The sequence below is a fragment of the Bos grunniens genome, chromosome 3 (genome assembly GCF_055505025.1).
Source record: "Bos grunniens cultivar Pamir isolate PY7600 chromosome 3, Bosgru_T2T1.0, whole genome shotgun sequence".
In the NCBI taxonomy this organism is placed as follows: domain Eukaryota; kingdom Metazoa; phylum Chordata; class Mammalia; order Artiodactyla; family Bovidae; genus Bos; species Bos grunniens.
In genome coordinates this window covers 67381225-67406669 of record NC_141167.1, presented here as the reverse complement: position 1 = coordinate 67406669, position 25445 = coordinate 67381225, and the positions used below count along the sequence as shown (strand labels likewise).

The 25445-nt window shown below is 38.6% G+C and overlaps 1 protein-coding gene, 1 long non-coding RNA gene and 1 pseudogene across 2 annotated transcripts in view; 2 read left to right on the top strand and 1 right to left on the bottom strand.

The window, feature by feature from the left end:
- Positions 1-25445, top strand: part of LOC147375770 (guanylate-binding protein 6-like) — a 115318-nt gene that overhangs the window by 53112 nt on the left and 36761 nt on the right. The gene's annotated exons all lie outside the window — the stretch shown is intronic.
- LOC147375771 (guanylate-binding protein 6-like) lies at positions 997-12663 on the top strand (annotated as a pseudogene).
- LOC147375767 (uncharacterized) overlaps positions 14991-25445 on the bottom strand; it is a 148055-nt gene continuing 137600 nt past the window's right edge. Inside the window, exons 4-5 of the long non-coding RNA XR_015160463.1 lie at positions 24425-24491; positions 14991-15550 (exon numbers count right to left, since the gene is read on the bottom strand). This is a non-coding gene — a long non-coding RNA (uncharacterized LOC147375767). The remainder of the gene's footprint in view (positions 15551-24424; positions 24492-25445) is intronic.

Below are 25445 nucleotides of genomic sequence, written 5' to 3'. Positions count from 1 at the left end.
TCTTGATTTTTTAATTGGGAGTGGTTCCTCTGCTTCTTCATTTTACTTTTCTCTGAACGAATGAGAACTTCAATGAATTGAGAAGAATTCAGTTATCTGCTGTGGTCTAGAAGGGCTGTTTTTATGTGGGAGAGTTCCTGTGTGGCCTGCAAGAGTCTAATGTTTTTGGCGTGAGTGCTGTTCTTAGCCCTGGTGCCTGCCACATCTTTCCTCGGTGTGTGCTGCCCATTAAAGGGCATGTGATTAGTGTCGTGGTGAATACAGCCTGCACTGGATGTTGAGTGTGGCCTTCTCTTTGCTCTGTGGTTTTCATGGCCCTGGTGGGGGAAAACTCTGCTCCCCAGTTGTTGGAGTTGAAGCCATCTGTTTCTGAGATGTGGCCTGTGTTAGGAGGGGCTGGGAGAAAAGCCACTGAGTATTCCTCTGCTGGACCTATCCATCAGGGAGTACACTCTGTGGTGCTACCTGCTACCCGCTGTACTGGCGTACAGGGTACACTGTTCTTGGCACTGCTCTTGGCCCTGCCTCAATTGTGGAGATGCAGGCTATCAGCCTGGGTGCCCCTCAGGTGCTGTGCTGACAAAATCAGCAGTGCAGATCTGTCACCATAGATATTCTGAGGTCAGGCACCAGGACTGCTGTCATCACATACCTGGACCTGCTATGGAGGCGGTGGAATCAGCCCAGATCCCAGGTCCCACCTCAGTGTGCAAGTACCCACAACACTCACAGCTGCTGGCATCAGACCCACCCTAGCCATGGGAGCACCAGTAATCTACTTGGATGTCCCATAGGTGCTGAGTTTACACAGGTCACAGGGCTGACTGGGACAAGGGTCAGATTTCAGCCCTGCCTCTTCCTGTGGTCAACTCACAGGTACTGATGGGTTCCCAGAGCAATTAGAGGTGGGGGCCACCCATTGTGAGCAGACAGAGATTGTGGCTGCAGTGACAGGCCCTGTGCCTCTATATCCAAGCTGTAACAATAGGGCTTCTAATGGCGGATCTGGGCTCCACCCTGCAAACACTCTTGTTTGCAGCTCCTACCACATTCCTGCCCCTTCAGGCTCTTTCTATGAGCCAGTCCCAGTCTTCTCCTCAAGTCTGTCCACTGAAACCCGAGTATCCCTACCCAGACTCTGTGTGCACCAGCCAAGGCATATCTTGGGAGGGGGAGTGCAGTGATGGGCACGGACCCTCTGTGCTGGTCTCCCTGTCTTCTGCCTGTTGCAAGCTTGCTGGTGCTCTCTCCTCTGAGCCTCTAAACCTCCCTATCTGTCCCAGTTGATCTCCTGGCTGGTTAAGGGTATTCCCAGGGTGAGGGAACATTTCCTCTTTCACAGCTTCCTCCCAGGGCTGCAGTTCCTATCCTAATTCCTTTTTTTCTTTCTTCCTACTTGGTTATGTGGTGATCTTTCTTACAGTGTTCATTGTATGAGATGTTCTTTCAGAGTTCAGTAGGCAGTCTGCCAGAACTATTCCACACGTAGATATATTTTTGAAGTATCTATAGGAGGAGGTGAGCTCCACATCCTTCTATTCCATTACTTGGTCTCCCTCGACATATTCATTGTTTTTATTTGATATAATGATTATCAATTTCATTGCTTAGGTTCACTGCTAATATGTAAACACTTTGAATATATTGTCATCTTCATTGTATTTGTTTTTCAAGTGTTTTAAAATGTTTGTAAATACTATGAGACAGTCTTTTTGAGTGTATTCACTATCATATTTATCTGCTTTTTATAACTAATAAAGATAAGTAATGTTTAGTAGCAGCACATAGACATTTAATTTAATTAGATCTATTCTGAGTTTTCAGTTGTGACTAGCATAGTATACCTTGTGACTTACTTTTTGTTAAATGAATATGTGATGTTGCTTATTATTGAACAATGAATTGCTCAAAGGCACTCTAAGTTGTTTTTCACTCATACTATCTCATTTTATCCCATTCAGGAAAAAAAAAGAGCTCTTTGTGGAATGTATTATCAGAATTCCTTTTTAGATGAGGAAACTGAGGTCACAGGAAATGTCAATGTAATTGACAAAACTCAGATTTTACTTTTAATTCTGTTTTCAAGGTTTTTCCTTTGTATCAATACTTTACTATCTGAAATAACAAATGGAAAACTGATTAAAGAAATAAGAATGAATTTCTGAAGAGAAGACTGCTAGTGCTTGCTCTAACATATTTTCCAGGGTGATCTTTGCCCTAGCTGTGCTTCTGAGCAGTACTCTAGTAAACAACAGCATGAGCACCATCAACAATGATGCACTGGAGAAAGTACAGTATCCTTCCCAGTTTTATTGAGAAATTGATGAGAATGGAGACCAAATTGGATTTCCCATCCCTGTGGCTGAGTTGCCTTTGGTGGAACAGTGGGGACCAAGGGCAAAAGAGAATGTTTATAATCATTTTTATGAGGAAAATGTGGGAATTATGGGTAGAAATTTCTTTTTCCTTAACCAAGTCCTAGGTATGTGTCAGAGCTCACAGAAATCACCAGGGCCAAGTCCTCTCCAAATTGGATGAAGTAGAAAATTCCACAGAGTTTATGAATTTCTTTCCAGACTTTACCTGGGCTGTACGGGATTTCACCCTGAAGTTGAAGGTACATGTTTACCCTATCACAGAAGATGAGTACCTGGACAATCCCTTGAAGCTGATTAGAGATATCAGAGCATGGCCTAGGCAGTGAGTAGTCAAGTAGAGGGTAGGATCTACTAAATACTGTCCATCATCTCTGGATTTATATTTGAAACTAGATCAAGGGCCATAGATGACTGCGATCTAGGCTGTTATTCCTTGATAAGTTCTAGTGACTACAGTTATGCTCACCCAAGAAGAATAGGGCTTAACAAAGTGAAATTATTCAAAACTAGTTTGTACTGAAGATAATTTGTACCTTAACATTCAGATACAGTAGGAACTAAGACTTTTCAAGAACCAGATGCTTGCTTCCCTTATTATGCTTCTCCCAGAGACATTGCTTTGCCAACAAAGATCTGTCTAGTCAAGGCTATGGTTTTTCTAGTGGTCATGCATGGATGTGAAAGTTGGACTGTGAAGAAAGCTGAGCACCAAAAAATTGATACTTTTGAACTGTGGTGTTGGAGAAGACTCTTGAGAGTCCCTTGGACTGCAAGGAGATCCAACCAGTCCATTCTAAAGAAGATTGGTCCTGGGTGTTCTTTGGAAGGAATGATGCTAAAGCTGAAACTCCAGTACTTTGGCCACCTCATGTGAAGAGTTGACTCATTGGAAAAGACTCTGATGCTGGGAGGGATTAGGGGCAGGAGGAGAAGGGGACAACAGAGGATGAGATGGCTGGATGGCATCACCTACTCGATGGACGTGAGTCTGAGTGAACTTCGGGAGTTGGTGATGGACAGGGAGGCCTGGTGTGCTGTAATTCACGGGGTTGCAAAGAGTCGGACACGACTGAGCTTCTGAACTGAACTGATTTGAGTTGAGAAAAACAATGACATAATTGTTAGGCATAAAATAATAATGAAAGATATTTCCATCAGTTTTTATTCGTCTCAAGGAAGGGTATAACTTTCTAGAGTGTAGATAGGAAGGACATAACTTTCTAGAGTGTGGATAGGAAGGCTATAACTTTCTAAAGTGTGGATAGTTGTATCTTCTACAAAAAGTGACTTTAAACCTTAAAAAACCTGATGATCTTCTTTCAATCTATACTTTTTCATTATTTCTGATAACAACCAGATCTTTCATTTTATTTTCCTCATCATATCATTCTTTTTATTTTAACATATTCAGTCACTATTTAGTCATATTTAGTTACTTGGTCACTATTTTAAATTAGTAAGTCATTGTAATGAATTACATTTAAAGGTGGGTGAGTACTTGAAAAAAGTGCTGTGTTTATGGAGTAGTGGTAAGTTCTTCAAATTACATTTAGGTTCCTTTTATTCTTCAGAGTTTCTACCCAAAATGGCTAGTCTTATTTGTATTATGTGAATTCAATCAATGAAGTTTTCCTTGACTGAACATGGTATCTATGTCCCATGTTAATCATTACTCCATTACTTTTGTTTGTAGTTCTTCTTCATTTTTTTCCTATGATTTACTTCCTAGATGAGTTGGAGTAAACCGGAAATTGATATTTGATTATCATTCATTAAATCTTTTATTTGATAAACATCTAATGAACTGAGTACCATGTGTATTTCTGTGCATTGAAGATGTAAGTTTCTTTACTTGGAGCTGCTGTTTCCTAAAATTGCTCTCCAGGGATATGCCATTCATGTGAATTTGATTTTTAATTTTTATGTATATGTTAGAGGAGTTCTATGAGAATAGAAGACTCCAAAGATAAAAAAAAATCCCCTCTCATAAAAATTTTAGTTGCCTTATGCCAAGACTCTGTTGTTTTCTTTCTTCTTTAGGTCAGAATTCCAAACTTAAAAATTCCAACATATCCAGGGAGTGTATCGGGCATCTTTTTTCCAAAATGGAAGTGTTTCATCTTTAACCAGCCAGTACATGAAAAGGAATTCCTAGCCCATATTGAGGAAATTTTGGAAAGCCAAGTGGATCCTACATTCAAGGAACAATCAAATAATTTCTGTTCATGTATCTTTATCTATGCAAGGACCAAGACCCTCAGGGAAGGGGTGAAGGTCACTAGAAATGGCGAGTTTCATTTTTCAAAATTATATTTCTGTGTGGCCTGTTATGTGTTGACTATTTATAATATATTTTCTTTAGTAGTTTTGCTTCATTGTATGTAGAAGTGTGCAGTTATTTTAATTTTTTTAAATTTTATTTTATTTTTAAACTTTACAATATTGTATTAGTTTTGCCAAATATCGAAATGAATCCACCACAGGTATACCCGTGTTCCCCATCCTGAACCCTCCACCCTCCTCCCTCCCTTCCCCTCCCTCTGGGTCGTCCCAGTGCACCAGCCCCAAGCATCCAGTACCGTGCATCGAACCTGGACTGGCGACTCGTTTCATACATGATATTATACATGTTTCAATGCTATTTTCCCAAATCTTCCCACCCTCTCCCTCTCCCAGAGTCCATAAGACTGATCTATACATTGGTGTCTCTTTTGCTGTCTCTTACACAGGGTTATTGTTTCCATCTTTCTAAATTCCATATATATGTGTTAGTATACTGTATTGGTGTTTTTCTTTCTGGCTTACTTCACTCTGTATAATAGGTTCCAGTTTCATCCATCTCATTAGAACTGATTCAAATGTATTCTTTTTAATGGCTGAGTAATACTCCATTGTGTATATGTACCATAGCTTTCTTATCCATTCATCTGCTGATGGGCATCTAGGTTGCTTCCATGTCCTGGCTATTATAAACAGTGCTGCGATGAACATTGGGGTACACGTGTCTCTTTCTTTCCCTTCTGGTTTCCTCAGTGTGTATGCCCAGCAGAGGGATTGCTGGATCATAAGGCAGTTCTATTTCCAGTTTTTTAAGGAATCTCCACACTGTTCTCTATAGTGGCTGTACTAGTTTGCATTCCCACCAACAGTGCAAGAGAGTTCCCTTCTCTCCACACCCTCTCCAGCATTTATTGCTTGTAGACTTATGGATTGCAGCCATTCTGACTGGCGTGAAATGGTACCTCATAGTGGTTTTGATTTGCATTTCTCTGATAATGAGTGATGTTGAGCATCTTTTCATGTGTTTGTTAGCCATCTGTATGTCTTCTTTGGAGAAATGTCTATTTAGTTCTTTGGCCCATTTTTTGACTGGGTCATTTATTTTTCTGGAGTTGAGCTGCAGGAGTTGCTTGTATATTTTTGAGATTAGTTGTTTGTCAGTTGCTTCATTTGCTATTATTTTCTCCCATTCTGAAGGCTGCCTTTTCACCTTGCTAATAGTTTCCTTTGTTGTGCAGAAGCTTTTAAGTTTAATTAGGTCCCATTTGTTTATTTTTGCTTTTATTTCCAATATTCTGGGAGGTGGGTCATAGAGGATCCTGCTGTGATGTATGTTGGAGAGTGTTTTGCCTATATTCTCCTCTAGGAGTTTTATAGTTTCTGGTCTTACATTGAGATCTTTAATCCATTTTGAGTTTATTTTTGTGTATGGCGTTAGAAAGTGTTCTAGTTTCATTCTTTTACAAGTGGTTGACCAGTTTTCCCAGCACCACTTGTTAAAGAGGTTGTCTTTAATCCACTGTATATTCTTGCCTCCTTTGTCAAAGATAAGGTGTCCATATGTGCGTGGATTTATCTCTGGGCTTTCTATTTTGTTCCATTGATCAATATTTCTGTCTTTGTGTCAGTACCATACTGTCTTGATAACTGTGGCTTTGTAATAGAGCCTGAAGTCAGGCAGGTTGATTCCTCCAGTTCCATTCTTCTTTCTCAAGATAGCTTTGGCTATTCGAGGTTTTTTGTATTTCCATACAAATTGTGAAATTATTTGTTCTAGCTCTGTGAAGAATACCGTTGGTAGCTTGATAGGGATTGCATTGAATCTATAGATTGCTTTGGGTAGTATACTCATTTTCACTATATTGATTCTTCCAATCCATGAACATGGTATATTTCTCCATCTGTTAGTGTCCTCTTTGATTTCTTTCACCAGTGTTTTATAGTTTTCTATATATAGGTCTTTGGTTTCTTTAGGTAGATATATTCCTAAGTATTTTATTCTTTCCGTTGCAATGGTGAATGGAATTGTTTCCTTAATTTCTCTTTCAGTTTTCTCATTATTAGCGTATAGGAACGCAAGGGATTTCTGTGTGTTGATTTTATATCCTGCAACTTTACTATAATCATTGATTAGTTCTAGTAATTTTCTGGTGGAGTCTTTAGGGTTTTCTATGTAAAGGATCATGTCATCTGCAAACAGTGAGAGTTTTACTTCTTCTTTTCCAATTTGGATTCCTTTTATTTCTTTTTCTGCTCTGATTGCTGTAGCCAAAACTTCCAAAACTATGTTGAATACTAATGGTGAAAGTGGGCACCCTTGTCTTGTTCCTGACTTTAGAGGAAATGCTTTCAATTTTTCACCATTGAGGATAATGTTTGCTGTGGGTTTGTCATATATAGCTTTTATTATGTTGAGGTATGTTCCTTCTATTCCTGCTTTCTGGAGAGTTCTTATCATAAATGGATGTTGGATTTTGTCAAAGGCTTTCTCTGCATCTATTGAGATAATCATATGGTTTTTGTTTTTCAATTTGTTAATGTGGTGTATAACATTGATTGATTTGCAGATATTGAAGAATCCTTGCATCCCTGGGATAAAGCCCACTTGGTCTTGGTGTATGATCTTTTTAACGTGTTGTTGGATTCTGATTGCTAGAATTTTGTTAAGGATTTTTGCATCTATGTTCATCAGTGATATTAGCCTGTAGTTTTCTTTTTTTGTGGGATCTTTGTCAGGTTTTGGTATTAGGGTGATGGTGGCCTCATAGAATGAGTTTGGAAGTTTCCCTTCCTCTGCAATTTTCTGGAAGAGTTTGAGCAGGATAGGTGTTAGCTCTTCTCTAAATTTTTGGTAGAATTCAGCTGTGAAGCCATCTGAACCTGGGCTTTTGTTTGCTGGAAGATTTTTGATTACAGTTTCAATTTCCGTGCTTGTGATGGGTCTGTTAAGATTTTCTATTTCTTCCTGGTCCAGTTTTGGAAAGTTGTACTTTTCTAAGAATTTGTCCATTTCTTCCATGTTGTCCATTTTATTGGCATATAATTGTTGATAGTAGTCTCTTATGATCCTTTGTATTTCTGTGTTGTCTGTTGTGATCTCTCCATTTTCATTTCTAATTTTATTGATTTGATTTTTCTCCCTTTGTTTCTTGATGAGTCTGGCTAATGGTTTGTCAATTTTATTTATCCTTTCAAAGAACCAGCTTTTGGCTTTGTTGAGTTTTGCTATGGTCTCTTTTGTTTCTTTTGCATTTATTTCTGCCCTAATTTTTAAGATTTCTTTCCTTCTACTAACCCTGGGGTTCTTCATTTCTTCCTTTTCTAGTTGCTTTAGGTGTAGAGTTAGGTTATTTATTTGAGTTTTTTCTTGTTTCTTGAGGTATGCCTGTATTGCTATGAACTTTCCCCTTAGGACTGCTTTTAAAGTGTCTCACAGGTTTTGGGTTGTTGTGTTTTCATTTTCATTAGTTTCTATGTAAATTTTGATTTCTTTTTTGATTTCTTCTGTGATTTGTTGGTTATTCAGCAGGGTGTTGTTCATCCTCCATATGTTGGAATTTTTAATAGTTTTTCTCTTGTAATTGAGATCTAATCTTACTGCATTGTGGTCAGAAAAGATGCTTGGAATGATTTCTATTTTTTTTTTTGAATTTACCAAGGCTAGATTTATGGCCCAGTATGTAATCTATCCTGGAGAAGGTTCCATGTGCGCTGGAGAAAAAGGTGAAATTCACTGTTTTGGGATGAAATGTCCTATAGATATCAATTAGGTCTAACTGGTCTATTGTATCGTTTAACGTTTGTGTTTCCTTGTTAATTTTCTGTTTAGTTGATCTATCCATAGATGTGAGTGGGGTATTAAAGTCTCCCACTATTATTGTGTTATTGTTAATTTCTCCTTTCATACTTGTTAGCATTTGTCTTACATATTGCGGTGGTCCTGTGTTGGGTGCATATATATTTATAATTGTTATATCTTCTTCTTGGATTGATCCTTTGATCATTATGTAGTGACCTTCTTTGTCTCTTTTCACAGCCTTTGTTTTAAAGTCTATTTTATCTGATATGAGTATTGCTACTCCTGCTTTCTTTTGGTCCCTATTTGCATGGAAAATCTTTTTCCAGCCCTTCACTTTCAGTCTGTATGTGTCCCCTGTTTTGAGGTGGGTCTCTTGTAGACAACATATGTAGGGGTCTTATTTTTGTATCCATTCAGCCAGTCTTTGTCTTTTGGTTGGGGCATTCAACCCATATATATTTAAGGTAATTACTGATAAGTATGATCCCATTGCCATTTACTTTATTGTTTTGGGTTCAAGTTTATACACTGTTTTTGTGTTTTCTGTCTAGAGAAAATCCTTTAGTATTTGTTGGAGAGCTGGTTTGGTGGTGCTGAATTCTCTCAGCTTTTGCTTGTCTGAGAAGCTTTTGATTTCTCCTTCATATTTGAATGAGATCCTTGCTGGGTACAATAATCTGGGCTGTAGATTATTTTCTTTCATCACTTTAAGTACGTCTTGCCATTCCCTCCTGGCTTGAAGAGTTACTATTGAAAGATCAGCTGTTATCCTAATGGGAATTCCCTTGTGTGTTATTTGTTGTTTTTCCCTTGCTGCTTTTAATATTTGTTCTTTGTGTTTGATCTTTGTTAATTTGATTAATATATGTCTTGGGGTGTTTCGCCTTGGGTTTATCCTGTTTGGGACTCTCTGGGTTTCTTGGACTTGGGTGATTATTTCCTTCCCCATTTTAGGGAATTTTTCAACTATTATCTCCTCAAGTATTTTCTCATGGTCTTTCTTTTTGTCTTCTTCTTCTGGGACCCCTATGATTCGAATGTTGTAGCGTTTAATATTGTCCTGGAGGTCTCTGAGATTGTCCTCATTTCTTTTAATTCATTTTTCTTTTATTCTCTCTGATTCATTTATTTCTACTGTTCTATCTTCTAATTCACTAATCCTATCTTCTGCCTCTGTTATTCTACTATTTGGTGCCTCCAGAGTGTTTTTAATTTCATTTATTGCATTATTCATTTTATATTGACTCTCTTTTATTTCTTCTAGGTCCTTGTTAAACCTTTCTTGCATCTTCTCAATCTTTGTCTCCAAGCTATTTATCTGTGATTCCATTTTGATTTCAAGATTTTGGATCAATTTCACTATCATTATTCGGAATTCTTTATCAGGTAGATTCCCTATCTCTTCCTCTTTTGTTTGGTTTGGTGGGCATTTATCCTGTTCCTTTATCTGCTGGGTATTCCTCTGTCTCTTCATCTTGTTTAAATTGCTGAGTTTGGGGTGTCCTTTCTGTATTCTGTCAGTTTGTGGAGTTCTATTTATTGTGGCGTTTCCTTGCTCTGTGTGGGTTTGTACAGGTGGCTTGTCAAGGTTTCTTGGTTAGGGAAGTTTGTGTCAGTGTTCTGGTGAGTGGAGCTGTATTTCTTCTCTCTCCTTTCGAAGACTTGGGTTGCTTTTCTGGGTGCCTGATGTCCTCTGCCAGCATTCAGAAGTTGTTTTGTGGAATTTACTCAGCGTTTAAATGTTCTTTTGATGAATTTGTGGGGGAGAAATTGTTCTCCCCGTCCTACTCCTCCGCCATCTTAGCTTCTCCCCCAGAAGTGTGTAGTTATTTTAAAAAGTGTCCTGCCTCAGAGATAAATATGTAAATGTTTTAGAAATTCTTTGTCATTATGGGATTAACAAATTCCTTTCCAAAACCCTTGTCACTGCTATCTGGGGTTGCTGGAGGGAGGAGGGAGGAGGGTTCAGGATGGGGAACACATGTATACCTGTGGCAGATTCATTTTGATATATGGCAAAACCAATACAATATTGTAAAGTTAAATAAAATAAAATTAAAAAAATAAATAAAAGTTGAAAACTGAAAAAAAAGAAAAACCCCACCATTGGTAATAAAATCACTAACTGGGTATGAAAATAGAGTATATTGTCTTCTCAGGGAAAGTTCTATACTATGTCTTTTTCTCAAGGAGATTTCTTAAGAGTTTAAATCAGTCCAAAATAACTATTAGTTTCTGAGTCCCTGAAAATCCATAAACAGTTTAGGAATTAGGAATGAACATTATTTTTATTATCCTGTAGAATTTATTTGTGCAGTTTATATTCTTCTTTTAATTTGTGTTAACCTGAAATAATTTTTATCAGACACCTCTAATTATGTTAGATGAAGATAGATATTTAATATTTTTTAATGTTATGAACTGGAGAATAATAAAGAGTGTGAAAATGAAGGTGATGACAGTGGAAATAAGTAGGGGTGTGTGTGTATGTGTGTGTGTGTATGTGTGTGTGTGTGTGAATGTGTGTGTCTGGTTTAAGAATTGCAATTTCACAACCTTGAATCTCACTGAGTGAGAACTTGATATTTATTCATATTTCTACTTTATTCAGGGCTGGGTACTCTGGTGGTAACTTAGGTGGATGCCGCTAATACTGGAACAATTCCTTGTTTGGAGAATGCAGTGACAACTCTGGCCCAGCTGGAGAACTCAGCAGCTGTGAGCAGACGGCCCACTGAATGAGCCTCCCTGTAGACACGCTCCAGGAGCTGCTGGAGGTGCACATAACCTGTGAAAGGGAAGCCATTGTCATCTTCATGGGGGTGCTCCTTCAAGGATGACCAATAGAAATTCCAGAAGAAGCTCATGGTACTTTGTCTTAGCATTTGTCCTTTTCGATTCTTGCCCTTCTAGAGTGATGCCTGGGTTTATCTGCTATTCAGGGCAAAGTAGTCTGGATTCTCATGAGAGAGAGAGAATGCTAGAGGACTATATTTCCTTCGTTTTCCTTAAAGCTTGGGAAAGTTTTCAGGATCTCTCTGATTTCTCAAGCAAAGTAGCATTGAGCATTGATTTCTCCTTTAGTGATTGTGGCATGGTTCCAGAACTCCACTAAGTCATTCCTGAGATGGTTGTTCCCTGCGTATAATCATTCCTATTCCTAGATAGGAGACAGAGGTTGAGATGGTTGGATGGCATCACTGACTCCATGGACATGAGTCTGAGCAAACTTCAGGAAATAGTGAAGGACAGGCAAGCCTGGTGTGCTGCAGTCCATGGAGTCACAAAGAGTTGGACACGACTGAACAACATTCCTTGATACTTGATTTCCATGGGCAAACTTTCTTAACAAAAGCAAGTTTGTTATATTTACTTTATTAGTTGTCATTGTTTTATTGAAGACAGAGCCATGGGATGTTATAGCTACTAGGAATGATAGAGAATAGATAACTGCAGTATTTTACAGATCGGGAACCTGAGGCTCAGGAAAGTTAAGAAACTTTTCCATACTCTTGCAGAGGTTTCAGTGTGTGCATGCATACTTAGTCTCTTCAGTCATGTCCGACTCTTTGTGGTCCTATGGACTATAGCCCACCAGGTTCTCCTGTCCATGGGATTCTCCAGGAAAGAATACTGGAGTGGGTTGCCATGCCCTTCTCCAGGGGATCTTCCGAACCCAGGGACTGAACCCACATCTCTTATGTTTCCTGCATTGGCAGGCAGGTTCTTTACCACTTGTGCCACCTGGGAAGACTGCAGGGTTTCAGAGTTGGGAATAAACATCTGTATTTTGGCTACATTGCTTGTGTGGCTCCACTGCAATGGTTTTTTTTTTTTTTCATGAGGACCACCTTAGACCAATTCTTATACCATATTCCTTGGAAATTTATCTTCTCTGTTCCTTGCTTCTGGTGACATTCCTCTACATTTACCCTGTAGGCACTTATAAAGAATAAGGAAGGTTTCTTGCTGCAGAATGAAAAGGCATCTTCTAAATACTGCCAGGCTAAACTTGATCTGCTTTCAAAGGCCCTAATGAAAAGTATTTCAGAAGGCAGTTTCTCTGTTCCTGGAGGGAACAAACTCTACAGGAAAGCAATGGAAAGGTTACAATGGGACTATTTCCATGTGCCCAGGAAAGGAGTGAAGGTGAGGAACAAGGGGATCATGGTGAGCCTACAGAATAGAGTTCAGGGGGTCTCCTGAAAATCTGAGAGCAAAACACCATGTGTGGATAATGAGAAAGCATGGGGATATCATGACAGGTTTAGTTTTTAAGGCCCACTACATGGCATTTATCCCTGAGGAGAAATGTCCATCCTCCCCGCCCCCCGCCCCCACCCCCCCCCCCCACCTCCCCACCGGCCACCGAAATGGATTTCTAAAATCACAAGAGACAGAACAGAAATTATTCATTTCTTCATATAACAAAGTAACATTTTATGTGCCACATGTTGAGGATTTATGATGCAGTCAGAATCTTTGTATTCAAGGCTGGATCAAAATGCAAGAGGAAGTCAAATAAATAGACAAATGCATATAAAGGGATAGCACTTTATGTAACTGTGATCCTGGGCTTCACTGATGGTGATAATAAACCTAATGATAATAACACACCAGAGTATATTGAACCATTATTGCCTATAGGCATACTGCTAAGCTGTTTCTCTAAACATTTTAATTTAATCCTGGTAAAAATGTTTCATAACACTTATAAAAATCTACTTTTATAGATGTTACAGATCTAGGAGGCACAGGGTGGCTAAATAACTTGCCTAAAGTTACACACCTGACAAGAGGCAGTAGAGAACAGCAGCATATATTAGAGTCTGATTTTCACATTGGGCACATAGTTTAGGAAAATTCCCTGGAAAAGGAGGGGGATATAAGTTGAAATATTTTTCAAGTTGAGATGTTATTCAAAGGGAAGAGCCCCAGGTAAATATGCAAACATACGACATTGTGAGTTTGTACAACTGCATGTATTTCTGACTCCTTGATACCTGGAGCAGATGAAAGGAAATATCACTGGGCAGGGGACTGGAGGGTTGCCATTTCCTACTCCAGGGGAGCTTCCCTAGCAGCCGAGCAAAATTCACACCCTAATGGTGTGTGAATGTTAGTAAGATTGGGAACTATCGTTCCTCTCACTGTCCAGATCTAACTCAGAAGATATTCTCTGCTGTAAATATTATCCTTTGATGATCTAATGCTTCTGCTGCTGCTAAGTTGCTTCAGTTGTGTCAGACTCTGTGCGACCCCATAACGGCAGCCCACCAGGCTCCCCCGTCCCTGGGATTCTCCAGGCAAGAACACTGGAGTGGGTTCCCATTTCCTTCTCCGTGATGATCTAATAAGAGAGACTAATTATATGTGTCAAACAGATAATTTAACAAAGTTCTTAAATATAAAATCTGATTCTTGAAAAAATAAGAATTTTCAAACTTTGCATTTTCCTCTCTTACCTTCCTTTGTTTTAGGTTCAAATCAATCTGCTTATTGAAGGATTTAGTGGGAAAGCTGAGGGGATGAAAGCAGAGATGAATCATCTCAGAAACAATTGAGAAGAGGAAAAAGGATAAAGCTCCTTGGATTTCACAGACCTTGGACACAATTGCCACTGAAGCACCTGCAATTCTGTCTGCTCCTGATAAACTAATTGGCCAGGATCTGAAGGACCGGAGCTCACTGGTTAAATAGGATTAGCTTTTATTTTAAGTATATCACAGAATGTGAGTATATGCTCCACCCTAATTTTGGCATGTATGTTTTTTAGTTTCATTCTGAAAGCTTTTAAGCATAAAAAGTGCCTACTAGATGATATCACTGCCTGACACACTTTACATAGACTAAATGTTGGTTTTACCAGTTAGTTTAAAGGGAAAAACAGATAACTTTATACCAGGAGTTGGAAAACTTTGGCTTCTAGACCAAATCTGCCCTGCTGCCTCTTTGTCTAAAAAAACTTTATTGGCACACTACCATACTCATTCATTGCATATTGTCTCTGGCTGCTTTCATGCCACAACAGCAGAATTGAATAGTTTCCACAAACATAGTTTGACTCACAAAATCCAGATATTTCCTTTTGTTTCCTTTACAGAAAAAGTTTGCCACCTGCTGTTTTAAAAGGTTGAAAGATACTAAATTTGCAATAGAGGTAAAAATTACCTTGAAAAAAAAGTGTCAAGAATGCCACTGAAAATCACAAAAGAAGAATCATATAGTTTAAATATATTAAAACCAATTCTCCTCTGATTTGTTTGTAAATTTAATGTGTTCTGTAGTAAAAATATGTTTTTGTAAAGAGAGGTAGACTACTAACTTTCTACATATTTAAATGGGATTGCTTAACATACTTTTAAAAATTATCAGGATAATACAGAAGAAAAGTAAAGAGGAGGAGCCATGTCTACTCCATATAAAAGCCTGTTGTAGAGCTGCATTCATCAGATCAGTGCACTCTGGGTCCTAACCATACAGACAAAGGTACAGAAGAGTTTACATAGTCTAGAGATAGAGAGAAACACTTCTAGAAGCTATCTTGATGATTTTATTTCATATTAATGGGAAATAATGAACTGTTGAATAAATCGTGTTAAGACAACTTGACAGCCACTTAGAAAAAAAGATTATATATTATTTATACATATACATACATATATATATATAATGGCAAAGTAAATTTCAGATTTCCTACATTTAAACATGAAAATTAAAATTATACAAGTTGGTTAACACAAACAATTTTTGAAAATGTCAGAATGTGGTAGTCTTTTCTAAGCAAGACTCAAAACCCAGACTACATCAATTCAGTTCAGTTTAGTCACTTAGTCGTGTCCAACTCTTTGTGACCCCATGAACCGCAGCACGCCAGGCCTCCCTGTCCATCACCAACTCTGGGAGTTTACTCAAACTCATATCCATTGAGTCGGTGATGCCATCTAACCATCTCATCCTCTGTCATCCCCTTTTCCTCTTGTCTTCAATCTTTCTCAACATCAGCATCTTTTCAAATGAGTCAGCTCTTCGCATCAGGTGGCCAAAATATTGGAGCTTCAGCTTCAACATCAGTCCTTCCAACTGCATAAAACTGAAATAAATCCTTTATGTTCAAAAAACCAAAAGACAAAAGGCTCTCTGAAAATGCATCTTCAACTTTTATCATAGGAAAAGCTTAAAGTTTCACATTTAAACAACATGAAAGAGATTATGTGAGTAGAAGTTAACAGAAAATAACTAAAACATGTACAAACTTATTCATAATTAGTAAATAATATAATCATTCACTTCTCAGGTTGACAAAAGTAAAAATATTTGATAACAAGTTATGTGAGAAAGTGTGGAAAGAAAGGCTGTCTCATATAGGAGTGTGAGTGAGTGAGTGAAGTTGCTCAGTTGTGTCCAACTCTTTGTGACCCCATGGACTGTAGCCCACCAGGCTCCTCCATCCATGGAATTTTCTAGGCAAAGAGTACTGGAGTGGGTTGCCATTAGTATAAATTATAAAATTTCTGTTGAGAATTGATCTTAATATTTCTTATGTTTAATGTGTGTATGACTTGATATAACATGTTCACTTTTAAGAAAACATATGCACACAATTATACACACACACACATAAATGAGAGAAATTGTGGTGTTAATAAAAATAAATAATAAAAGTTGTAATATAAACATAAAGTTAGTACACACATGTAGTAGATGTCTAAGTAGCCACTGAAATAATTTGACAATGGAGTTTATATATACTATTATAGAAAAATCTTCAAGATATATTTTAAGGTGAAAAAAATGAGTTGTCAAAGCTTGAGTCTAGTGTAGTTTTTATGGATAAAAAATTGGAATTCATGAAAACTGGTAACATTTGTTCTTTCTGGGGAAAACTGGGTGGGATCAGGTGGAGGAAGGACACATAGTTTACATTATATATTCTACCTTTGAAATTTTGTAATAAATAAATTTATATTAAAAAATAATAAAAATAAAAGAATCAAAAAATTTGTAAAAAATATTCAAAAATAAAGCATAAATTATAATAAAATACTAATAATCAATACTAATGGGATGTGAAACTGACCACTAAATGATGAATTGTTCCCTGCTCCAAGAAATGACATCAGCCAGTTCAATGAAGCGTTTAAGGCTAAGAATCGAGGACTGGAAAACACAAAATTTGCATCCTAATCTTTTTGTTTCATTTTGGCCTTGATTCTTTAATTCTTATATTCACTTCTAAACTAAGGCAAAAATTTTCTGGTGATCCTTTGAAATAGTGCAGTAGCCTTCATTGTTTATCTCTGAAGGGAACTTTAAGGTTTTAGAAGGAAAACTAGCCAAAAAAAAAGAATGTGCACTATTGAGAGGGATCCTGTCATCCTGTCTTAAAACATTCCATGCTGACCTTCCTGCTATGTGTCAGGGCAGGTGGGATGACGTGCCACCTCAGAACTGGACTTCTGGTGGTGTTAACCAGGAGAGATGAGAGACCCTGTCACATGGAGGTGAGGTGTTCACTTTTACACATATTGAAGTGACAGTGGAGCCTGACCACAGAGAACTCAGAAGAGGATGAATAAAACATGGTCAAGTGAAATAGGGAGGAAACAACTAATGGATGGAGTCAAGGATAGCTTATGAGGCTGCTGCTGCTGCTAAGTTGATTCAGTCATGTCTGACTTTGTGCGACCCCATAGACTTCAGCCCACGAGGCTCCCCGTCCCTGGGATTCTCCAAGCAAGAACACTGGAGTGGGTTGCCATTCCCTTCTCCAATGCATGAAAGTGAAAAGTGAAAGTGAAGTCGCTCAGTCATGTCCGACTCTTTTTTTTTTTTTTTTCTTAAATTTTTAAAAGAAAATCCATCCTGAACCCTCCTCCCTCCTCCCTCCCCATATCATCCCTCTGGATCGTCCCAGTGCACCAGTCCCAAGCATCCAGCATCGTGCATTGAACCTGGACTGGCATCTCGTTTCATACATGACATTTCACATGTTTCAATGCCATTCTCCCAAATCTTGCCACCCTCTCCCTCTCCCACAGAGTCCATAAGCCTGTTCTATACATCAGTGTCTCTTTTGCTGTCTCGTATAGAGGGTTATCGTTACCATCTTTCTAAATTCCATATATATGCGTTAGTATACTGTATTGGTGTTTGTCCTTCTGGCTTACTTCACTCTGTATAATAGGCTCCAGTTTCATCCACCTCATTAGAACTGATTCAAATGTATTCTTTTTAATGGCTGAGTAATACTCCATTGTGTATATGTACCACGGCTTTCTTATCCATTCATCTGCTGATGGACATCTAGGTTGCTTCCATGTCCTGGCTATTATAAACAGTGCTGCGATGAACATTGGGGTACATGTGTCTCTTTCCCTTCTGGTTTCCTCAGTGTGTATGCCCAGCAGTGGGATTGCTGGATCATAAGGCAGTTCTATTTCCAGTTTTTTAAGGAATCTCCACATTGTTCTCCATAGTGGCTGTACTAGTTTGCATTCCCACCAACAGTGTAAGAGGGTTCCCTTTTCTCCATACCCTCTCCAGCATTTATTATTTGTAGACTTTTGGATCGCAGCCATTCTGACTGGTGTGAAATGGTATCTCATAGTGGTTTTGATTTGCATTTCTCTGATAATGAGTGATGTTGAGCATCTTTTCATGTGTTTGTTAGCCATCTGTATGTCTTCTTTGGAGAAATGTCTATTTAGATCTTTGGCCCATTTTTTGATTGGGTCATTTATTTTTCTGGAGTTGAGCTGGAGGAGTTGCTTGTATATTTTTGAGATTAGTTGTTTGTCGGTTGCTTCACATGTCCGACTCTTAATGACCCCATGGACTTCAGCCTACCAGGCACCTCTGTCCATGGGATTTTCCAGGCAAGAGTACTGGAGTAGGGTGCCATTGCCTTCTCCACTTATGAGGAGGCAATGGATTTATAGCCCCAAAGAAGTTTTTCAATCCCTAGTCTTGATTTGAGCCAGTTTCAGATCAGGAACTCATTACCTGGAGGATCTGGATCCTCAGGAAAAAGGATCCTGAAACTCCAGGACAAGAAAAATAAAAATGACTTTTTCTATCTCCCTCTGGAGGACTATTTATTCAAGTAGATATGCAGTCAGGAAATGAGACATTTAAGGACTTGATTCAGGATCCAACTTGGCATTGTTACCCAGGTACCAGAAAGATGCACACACTACCCTGTTAAAGTAGGGGCATGTTGATTTAGGTAATAACAAGTAATTACTAGAGTCCTTATCCAGGTGTAATTAACTGGTGTCTAGTAATTATTTTAAGGTGGCAAATATTTCAGTATTTTTTCAATAAATATTTTCAGTATTTTAACACCTTAAAGCTCATCTAAGGGCAGAGACCATTTTTCTGTTCATCCTTTCAAGTTATATGCATAAAATGTGCATCAATTCTTCAGCATGCAGTTTTCTTTATGATCCAACTCTCATTTCTGTACTTGACTACTGGAAAAACCATAGCTTTGATATATAAACCTTTGTCAGCAAAGTGATGTCTTTCCTTTTTGATACTTGTAAACTAAGTATATAGATTAAGAAATATATTAAAAGTGCTTCCTTAACCAAATTACCCAGGAATCCCAGCTAAGAGAAAAATGCTTGAAATATACTTGCTTTATACAGTTTTGCTTACATTTGTGCTATGGATTTTCTATTTTTCTTGTTGCCAAGAAAACTGAAGCCAACTGAGAGAGAGGTATAGAGAAGAGAAGCTATAAAGGCCTTCCAACATGGGAAGGCCTAAAAGAAGCTGTAGAAATATCTTATTAGGATGTGGCCATTGAGTGAGTGACTTTTTCTAATCTTCACCACACACCTGTATTTCTGGTATGACCAGTGGATTTGGTAAGACTCTGATAACTCTAAAAATACCAGGAATTATTTATACTTTCAATTTCAGTGAAACCACACCATTTTACTGGAAGAAATGAGTAATTTAGTCTTTTTTACCTTTGATAAATGAAGGACAAAGAGGTGAAAGGACTGAGTGAGCAACGGGTGAGAGGCAACTGAGAAAATTCTTGGACCTGTGGTGTGTGGAGCAGGTACGTCTATATCTTTTAGTGCAACTTCAGCTTGAACTCCAAGTTGATTTCAGGTTAAGAGTAACAGTTGGATAGGGAAGGAAGGCACATTGCCTACTGTCTGGCTTCCAGGAGTCTGTGGTTGGCTTTAGTTTACTGTAAGCTCGACCTCTCCATTTAGAACAGTAGAGGCTGCAAAGTGGGGTGGACAACCAGAAACACTATGTCCTATCTGAGAAAGTCAACTCAGGGCAGCAAGTAGGGTGGAAAAACTCATAGGAACCTATCTGCCTATCTTGCTTGTCAAGTTCTGTAGGTGGCATCAATTCAGTCACTCACTTGTGTCCAACTCTTTGTGATCCCATGGACTGCAGCATGCCAGGCTTCCCTGTCCATCACCAACTCCTGGAGCTTGCTCAAATTCATGTCCATAGAGTCGGTGATGCCATCTAACTGTCTCATCCTCTGTCATCCCCTTCTCCTCCTGCCTTCAATCTTTCCCAGCATCAGAGTCTTTTCCAATGAGTCAGTTCTTTGCATCAGGTGGGCAAAGTATTGAAGCTTCAGCTTCAGCATCAGTGCTTCCAATGAATATTCAGGACAGATTTCCTTTAGGATTGACTGGTTGGATCTCCTTGCTGTTCATAGGACTCTCAAGAATCTTCTCTATAGACTTCACAAAACAAGACAGTCTCCTTTAAGGAGGTTACAAGCAATTATAAGCTAAAGGGATAGTTTCTTTTAAATATTTAGATTAGTCATACTTAAGGAAGCTTCAGAGTGAGAGCTCTGTAAATCTCTATGTGGAGGTAAGCATTGTCCCCAGATCCCTGATCTTTATTTGTTAAAAATTACTATTGTTCAAAACCCTCTTGCTCTCTCTCCCTCTTGCTCATTTGCTCTCACTGGCACTTGTGATCACTCTCTGTCTGTTGGTCTGTTTTTTATAATTACATTGGAGTCATTTGTGACATTTATTCAGCATGGAGAATCAATCCTGTCCAGTGATTCTTCTGTAGATCCAATTTTGAAGATCAATCCTAAACAGGATTGAAAAGCTTTGTTAATTTGAAGTTAAAAGTCCTCTGACTCATTCAAACTAAGAAGCCACACACCTGGATTCTATAAAGTTGTTTGCAGTTGTTCCTCTCACATCTTCCTACAGATTCCTTTAGTCTTCACTGGAAAGAATGACTTAAAACAATGAGTTATAATAACTGTTAGAGGCTCATGTTTTACTTTCCTATTCTTTGCTTCCTCAACTGAGGAATCAGACAAAAGGAGATGATGCAAGAACAGTGTTTGAACTCGGTTGCTTTTTTGATCTGATAGCAAATTTTATTTGTAGACTTTTTCTTCTTGGTAGCCTAGCATTTTCAGATTGTGTTGAAATGGACTGAATGAACAAAATTGTTCAGTGCAATTATTTTGAATAAATCTCCACCTAACACAACAAACATATATTGCACACGCTATACTAAGAAATAGGATTATAGTATCAATTTTATCCTCAAAATATCCTCCGGGCTGGACCTATAATTTTATTCACATCACTCCTATACTTCTCTTTTAAAACTTGGATTTAACTAGATAAGGATCCCTGTGTAAGGACACACAAGTAATAACTGAGGAAACTGATATTTTTGATGGTATTAAATGCATATTCAATATTTGACCTATAAATAGAAGACTGAATATTTGAGACATTTTAATGTAATATGTTTACATATTCCAATTATGAGACAGGCTTAGATATTGTAGAAAATCAAATTAATATAAATTACAAACACAAATATGCCAGGAGATTTATGGTTTAATTGCATCTTTGGTACTTAGTTTTTAAAAGTAAACTTTGCCTTAAAAAGGGGCATACACACTGAGGAAACCAGAAGGGAAAGAGACACGTGTACCCCAATGTTCATCGCAGCACTGTTTATAATAGCCAGGACATGGAAGCAACCTAGATGTCCATCATCAGATGAATGGATAAGAAAGCTATGGTACATATACACAATGGAGTATTACTCAGCCATTAAAAAGAAAACATTTGAATCAGTTCTAATGAGCTGGATGAAACTGGAGCCTATTATACACAGTGAAGTAAGCCAGAAGGAAAAACATCAATACAGTATAATAACACATATATATGGAATTTAGAAAGATGGTAACAATAACCCTGTGTACGAGACAGCAAAAGAGACACTGATGTATAGAACAGTCTTATGGACTCTATGGGAGAGGGCGAGGGTGGGATGATTTGGGAGAATGGCATTGAAACATGTAAAATATCATGTATGAAACGAGATGCCAGTCCAGGTTCGATGCACGATTACTGGATGCTTGGGGCTAGTGCACTGGGATGACCTAGAGGGAAGGTATGGGGAGGGAGGAGGGAGGAGGGTTCAGGATGGGGAGCACATGTATACCTGTGGCGGATTCATTTTGATATTTGGCAAAACTAATACAATTATGTAAAGTTTAAAAATAAATTAAAAAAAAAAAAAAGCAATTGTAAGGAGAGACTTCTGTGGAGGTCTAGTGATTAAGACTCTGCACTTCCTCTGCAGGTTCGACATCTGCTTAGGTAACTAAGATCCCACATGCTGAGGGGCATGGCCAAAAACTAAATAAAAAAAAAAAAACATTATGAGGAAATCACATATCTCTTTCAACTCAATTTATCTTTTGGTAACATTTTGCCAAATTTGTTTTCTCTCTAAATATGTGCATATGTCTTTCAGGATAATATAAAATGATATTTGCATTATTTTTTTCTTATTCTTATCCTCATTTGTGGGAGTTGCAAAAAACCTGACCCTTCTCAGCTAAGGACTATACAGGACATTCTCCTGCCTTCCCTTTTTGAAAGGGAGGTTGCAAGCTTTCAGTTCAGTTCAGTTCATTGGCTCAGTTGTGTCTGACTCTTTGCAATCCCATGAATTGCAGCATGCCAGGGCTCCCTGTTCATCACCAACTCCCGGAGTTCACTCAAACTCACGTCCATCAAGTCGGTGATGCCATCCAGCCATCTCATCCTCTTGTGTCCCCTTCTCCTCCTGGCCCCAATCCCTCCCAGCATCAGGGTCTTTTCAAATGAGTCAACTCTTCGCATGAGGTGGCCAAAGTACTGGAGTTTCAGCTTTAGTATCAGTCCTTCCAATGAACACCCAGGACTGATCTCCTTTAGAATGGACTGGTTGGATCTCCTTGCAGTCCAAGGGACTCTCAAGAATCTTCTCCAACACCACAGTTCAAAAGCATCAATTCTTCAGTGCTCAGCTTTCTTCACAGTCCAACTCTCACATCCATACATGACCACTGGAAAAACCATAGCCTTGACTAGATGGACCTGTGTTGGCAAAGTAATGTCTCCGCTTTTCAATATGCTATCTAGGTTGATCATAACTTTCCTTCCAAGGAGTAAGCGTCTTTTAATTTCATGGCTGCAATCACCATCTGCAGTGATTTTGGAGCCCCCCAATAATAAAGTCTGACACTGTTTCCACTGTTTCCCTATCTATTTCCCATGAAGTGATGGGACCGGATGCCATGATCTTAGTTTTCTGAATGTTGAGCTTTAAACCAGCTTTTTCACTCTCCTTGTTCACTTTCATCATGAGGCTCTTTCATTCTTCTTCAGTTTCTGCCCTAAGAGTGGTGTCATCTGCATATCTGAGGTTATTGATATTTCTCCTGGCAATCTTGATTCTAGCTTGTGCTTCTTCCAGCCCAGCGTTTCTCATGATGTGCTCTGCATAGAAGTTAAATAAGCAGGGTGACAATATACAGCCTTGACATACTCCTTTTCCTATTTGGAACCAGTCTGTTGTTCCATGTCCAGTTCTAACTGTTGCTTCCTGACCTGCATATAGTTTTCTCAAGCTTTAAATTGGCCTAATTACCACACAGCTACTGCCTTTTGTACTTATCATTCTTCTACACCTGCAGATGAAAAATGAGCACTTGGGAACCAATAAGCAGTAGAGTGCACATTTGGTGTATGATAGTCACTAGAAAGCTACTGCACATTATTGATAAAGGAATTCTAAGACAACCAATGTGTTTGAGGAAGATTATTCTGCCAAGTAATTTGTTGCTCTAGACTGGATACACTTAACATAAAATTTATCATTTTATCATATTTAAAAGTACAATTCAGTAGCACTAACTGCATTCACATTTTTGTACAACTACCACTACTGTCTATCTCCAGATATTTGGGTTTCTCTCATAGCTTAGTTGGTAAAGAATCAACCTGAAATGCAGGAGACCCTGGTTTGATTCCTGGGTCAGGAAGATCTGCTGGAGAAGGGGTAGGCTCCCCACTCCAGTATTCTTGGGCTTCCCTTGTGGCTCAGCTGGTAAAGAATCTGCCTGCAATGCAGGAGACTTGGGTTTGATCCCTGGGTTGGGAAGAGCCCTTGGAGAAGGGAAAGGCTACCCACTTCAGTATTCTGGCCTGGAGAATTCCATGGACTGTATAGTCCATGGGGTCGCAAAGAGTCAGACACGATCCCTACTGTCCATCTCCAGATATTTACATCATTCCAAATAGAATTTCCCCGGTGGTTTATACAGTAAAGAATCTGCCTGCAATGTGGGAGATGCAGATTTGATCCCTGGGTCAGGAAGATCCTCTGGAGAAGGGAATGGCAACCCACTCCAGTATTCTTGTCTGGAGAATTCCATGAACAGAGGAGCCTGGAAGGCTACAGTCGACTAAGTGGTTGACACTTTCGGTTTTATCACCATTGTCCATTTCCAGATATTTACATTATTCCAAATAGAAACTTGGGCTTCCCAGATGACTCAGTGGTAAAGAATCTGCCTGCTAATGCAAGAGACATGGGTTCCATCCCTGGATAGGGAAGATGACCTGGAGAAGGAAATGGTAACCCCCTCCAGTATTCTTACCTGGGAAATCCCATGGACAGAGGAGTCTGGTGGGCTACAGTCCACTGGGTCATTCACAACTTAGTATCTAAACAGCAGCAACAACAAATGAAAACTCAATACACTTAAACAAAAATGTCCCTCTCCCGCAGACCCTGCCCCAGCCCATGGTGAATACTATCCTATTTTCTGTCTGTATTAGACTGTTTTAGCTACCACATATAAGTGGAACCATAAAATATTAGTCTTTTTGTGTCTGACTTTTTTCAATTAGCATCATGTCTCCAAGATTTATCAATGTAACATGTATCTGAATTTCCTTGTTTTTACAGGTGAATAACATTCCATAGTATGATATGTTGCATTATGTTTATCTATTCATCCCTTGATTGACATTAGATTTGTTTTCCCCTTTTGGATATTGTGGACACAGTTGCTATGGACATAAGTATATAAATATCTGTTTAAGTTCCTTCTTTTAATACTTTTGTTTGTGTACCTTGAAGTGAAATTGCTGGATCAAATAGTAACTCTATGTTCTATTTTTTGGATGATCCATTATAATGTTTTCTGCAGTGACTGCACCATTTTATATTCCCACCAGTGAAGCACATGTATTCCAATATCCCTACATGTTGGCTAGCACTTATTTGCTGGCTGGTTGGTTGGTTAGTTTCTTCATAGTAACCTAATGTGTATGAGGTGATAGCTCATTGTGGTTTTGATTACATCCACCTAAGGATAAGTAATGCTGAATATGTTTGCATGTGCTTTCTGGCCATTTGTGTATTTTCTTTGGAAAAATTTCGATTTGAGTCTTTTGCCCACTTTTAAATCTCATTATGGTTGTTGAGTTTTAAGTGTTCTATGTTCTGGGTATTAACTCTTTATCAGATGTATGGTATGGAAATATTCCCTCTTATTCTGTGGTTTGCCCTTGTTACTCTTAATGCAGTAAAGTTTTAGTTTTGATGAAGCCCATTTTATTATTTTTGACAATTTTTGCCTATGCTCTGGTGTCATATCCAAGAAAGCCAAATCT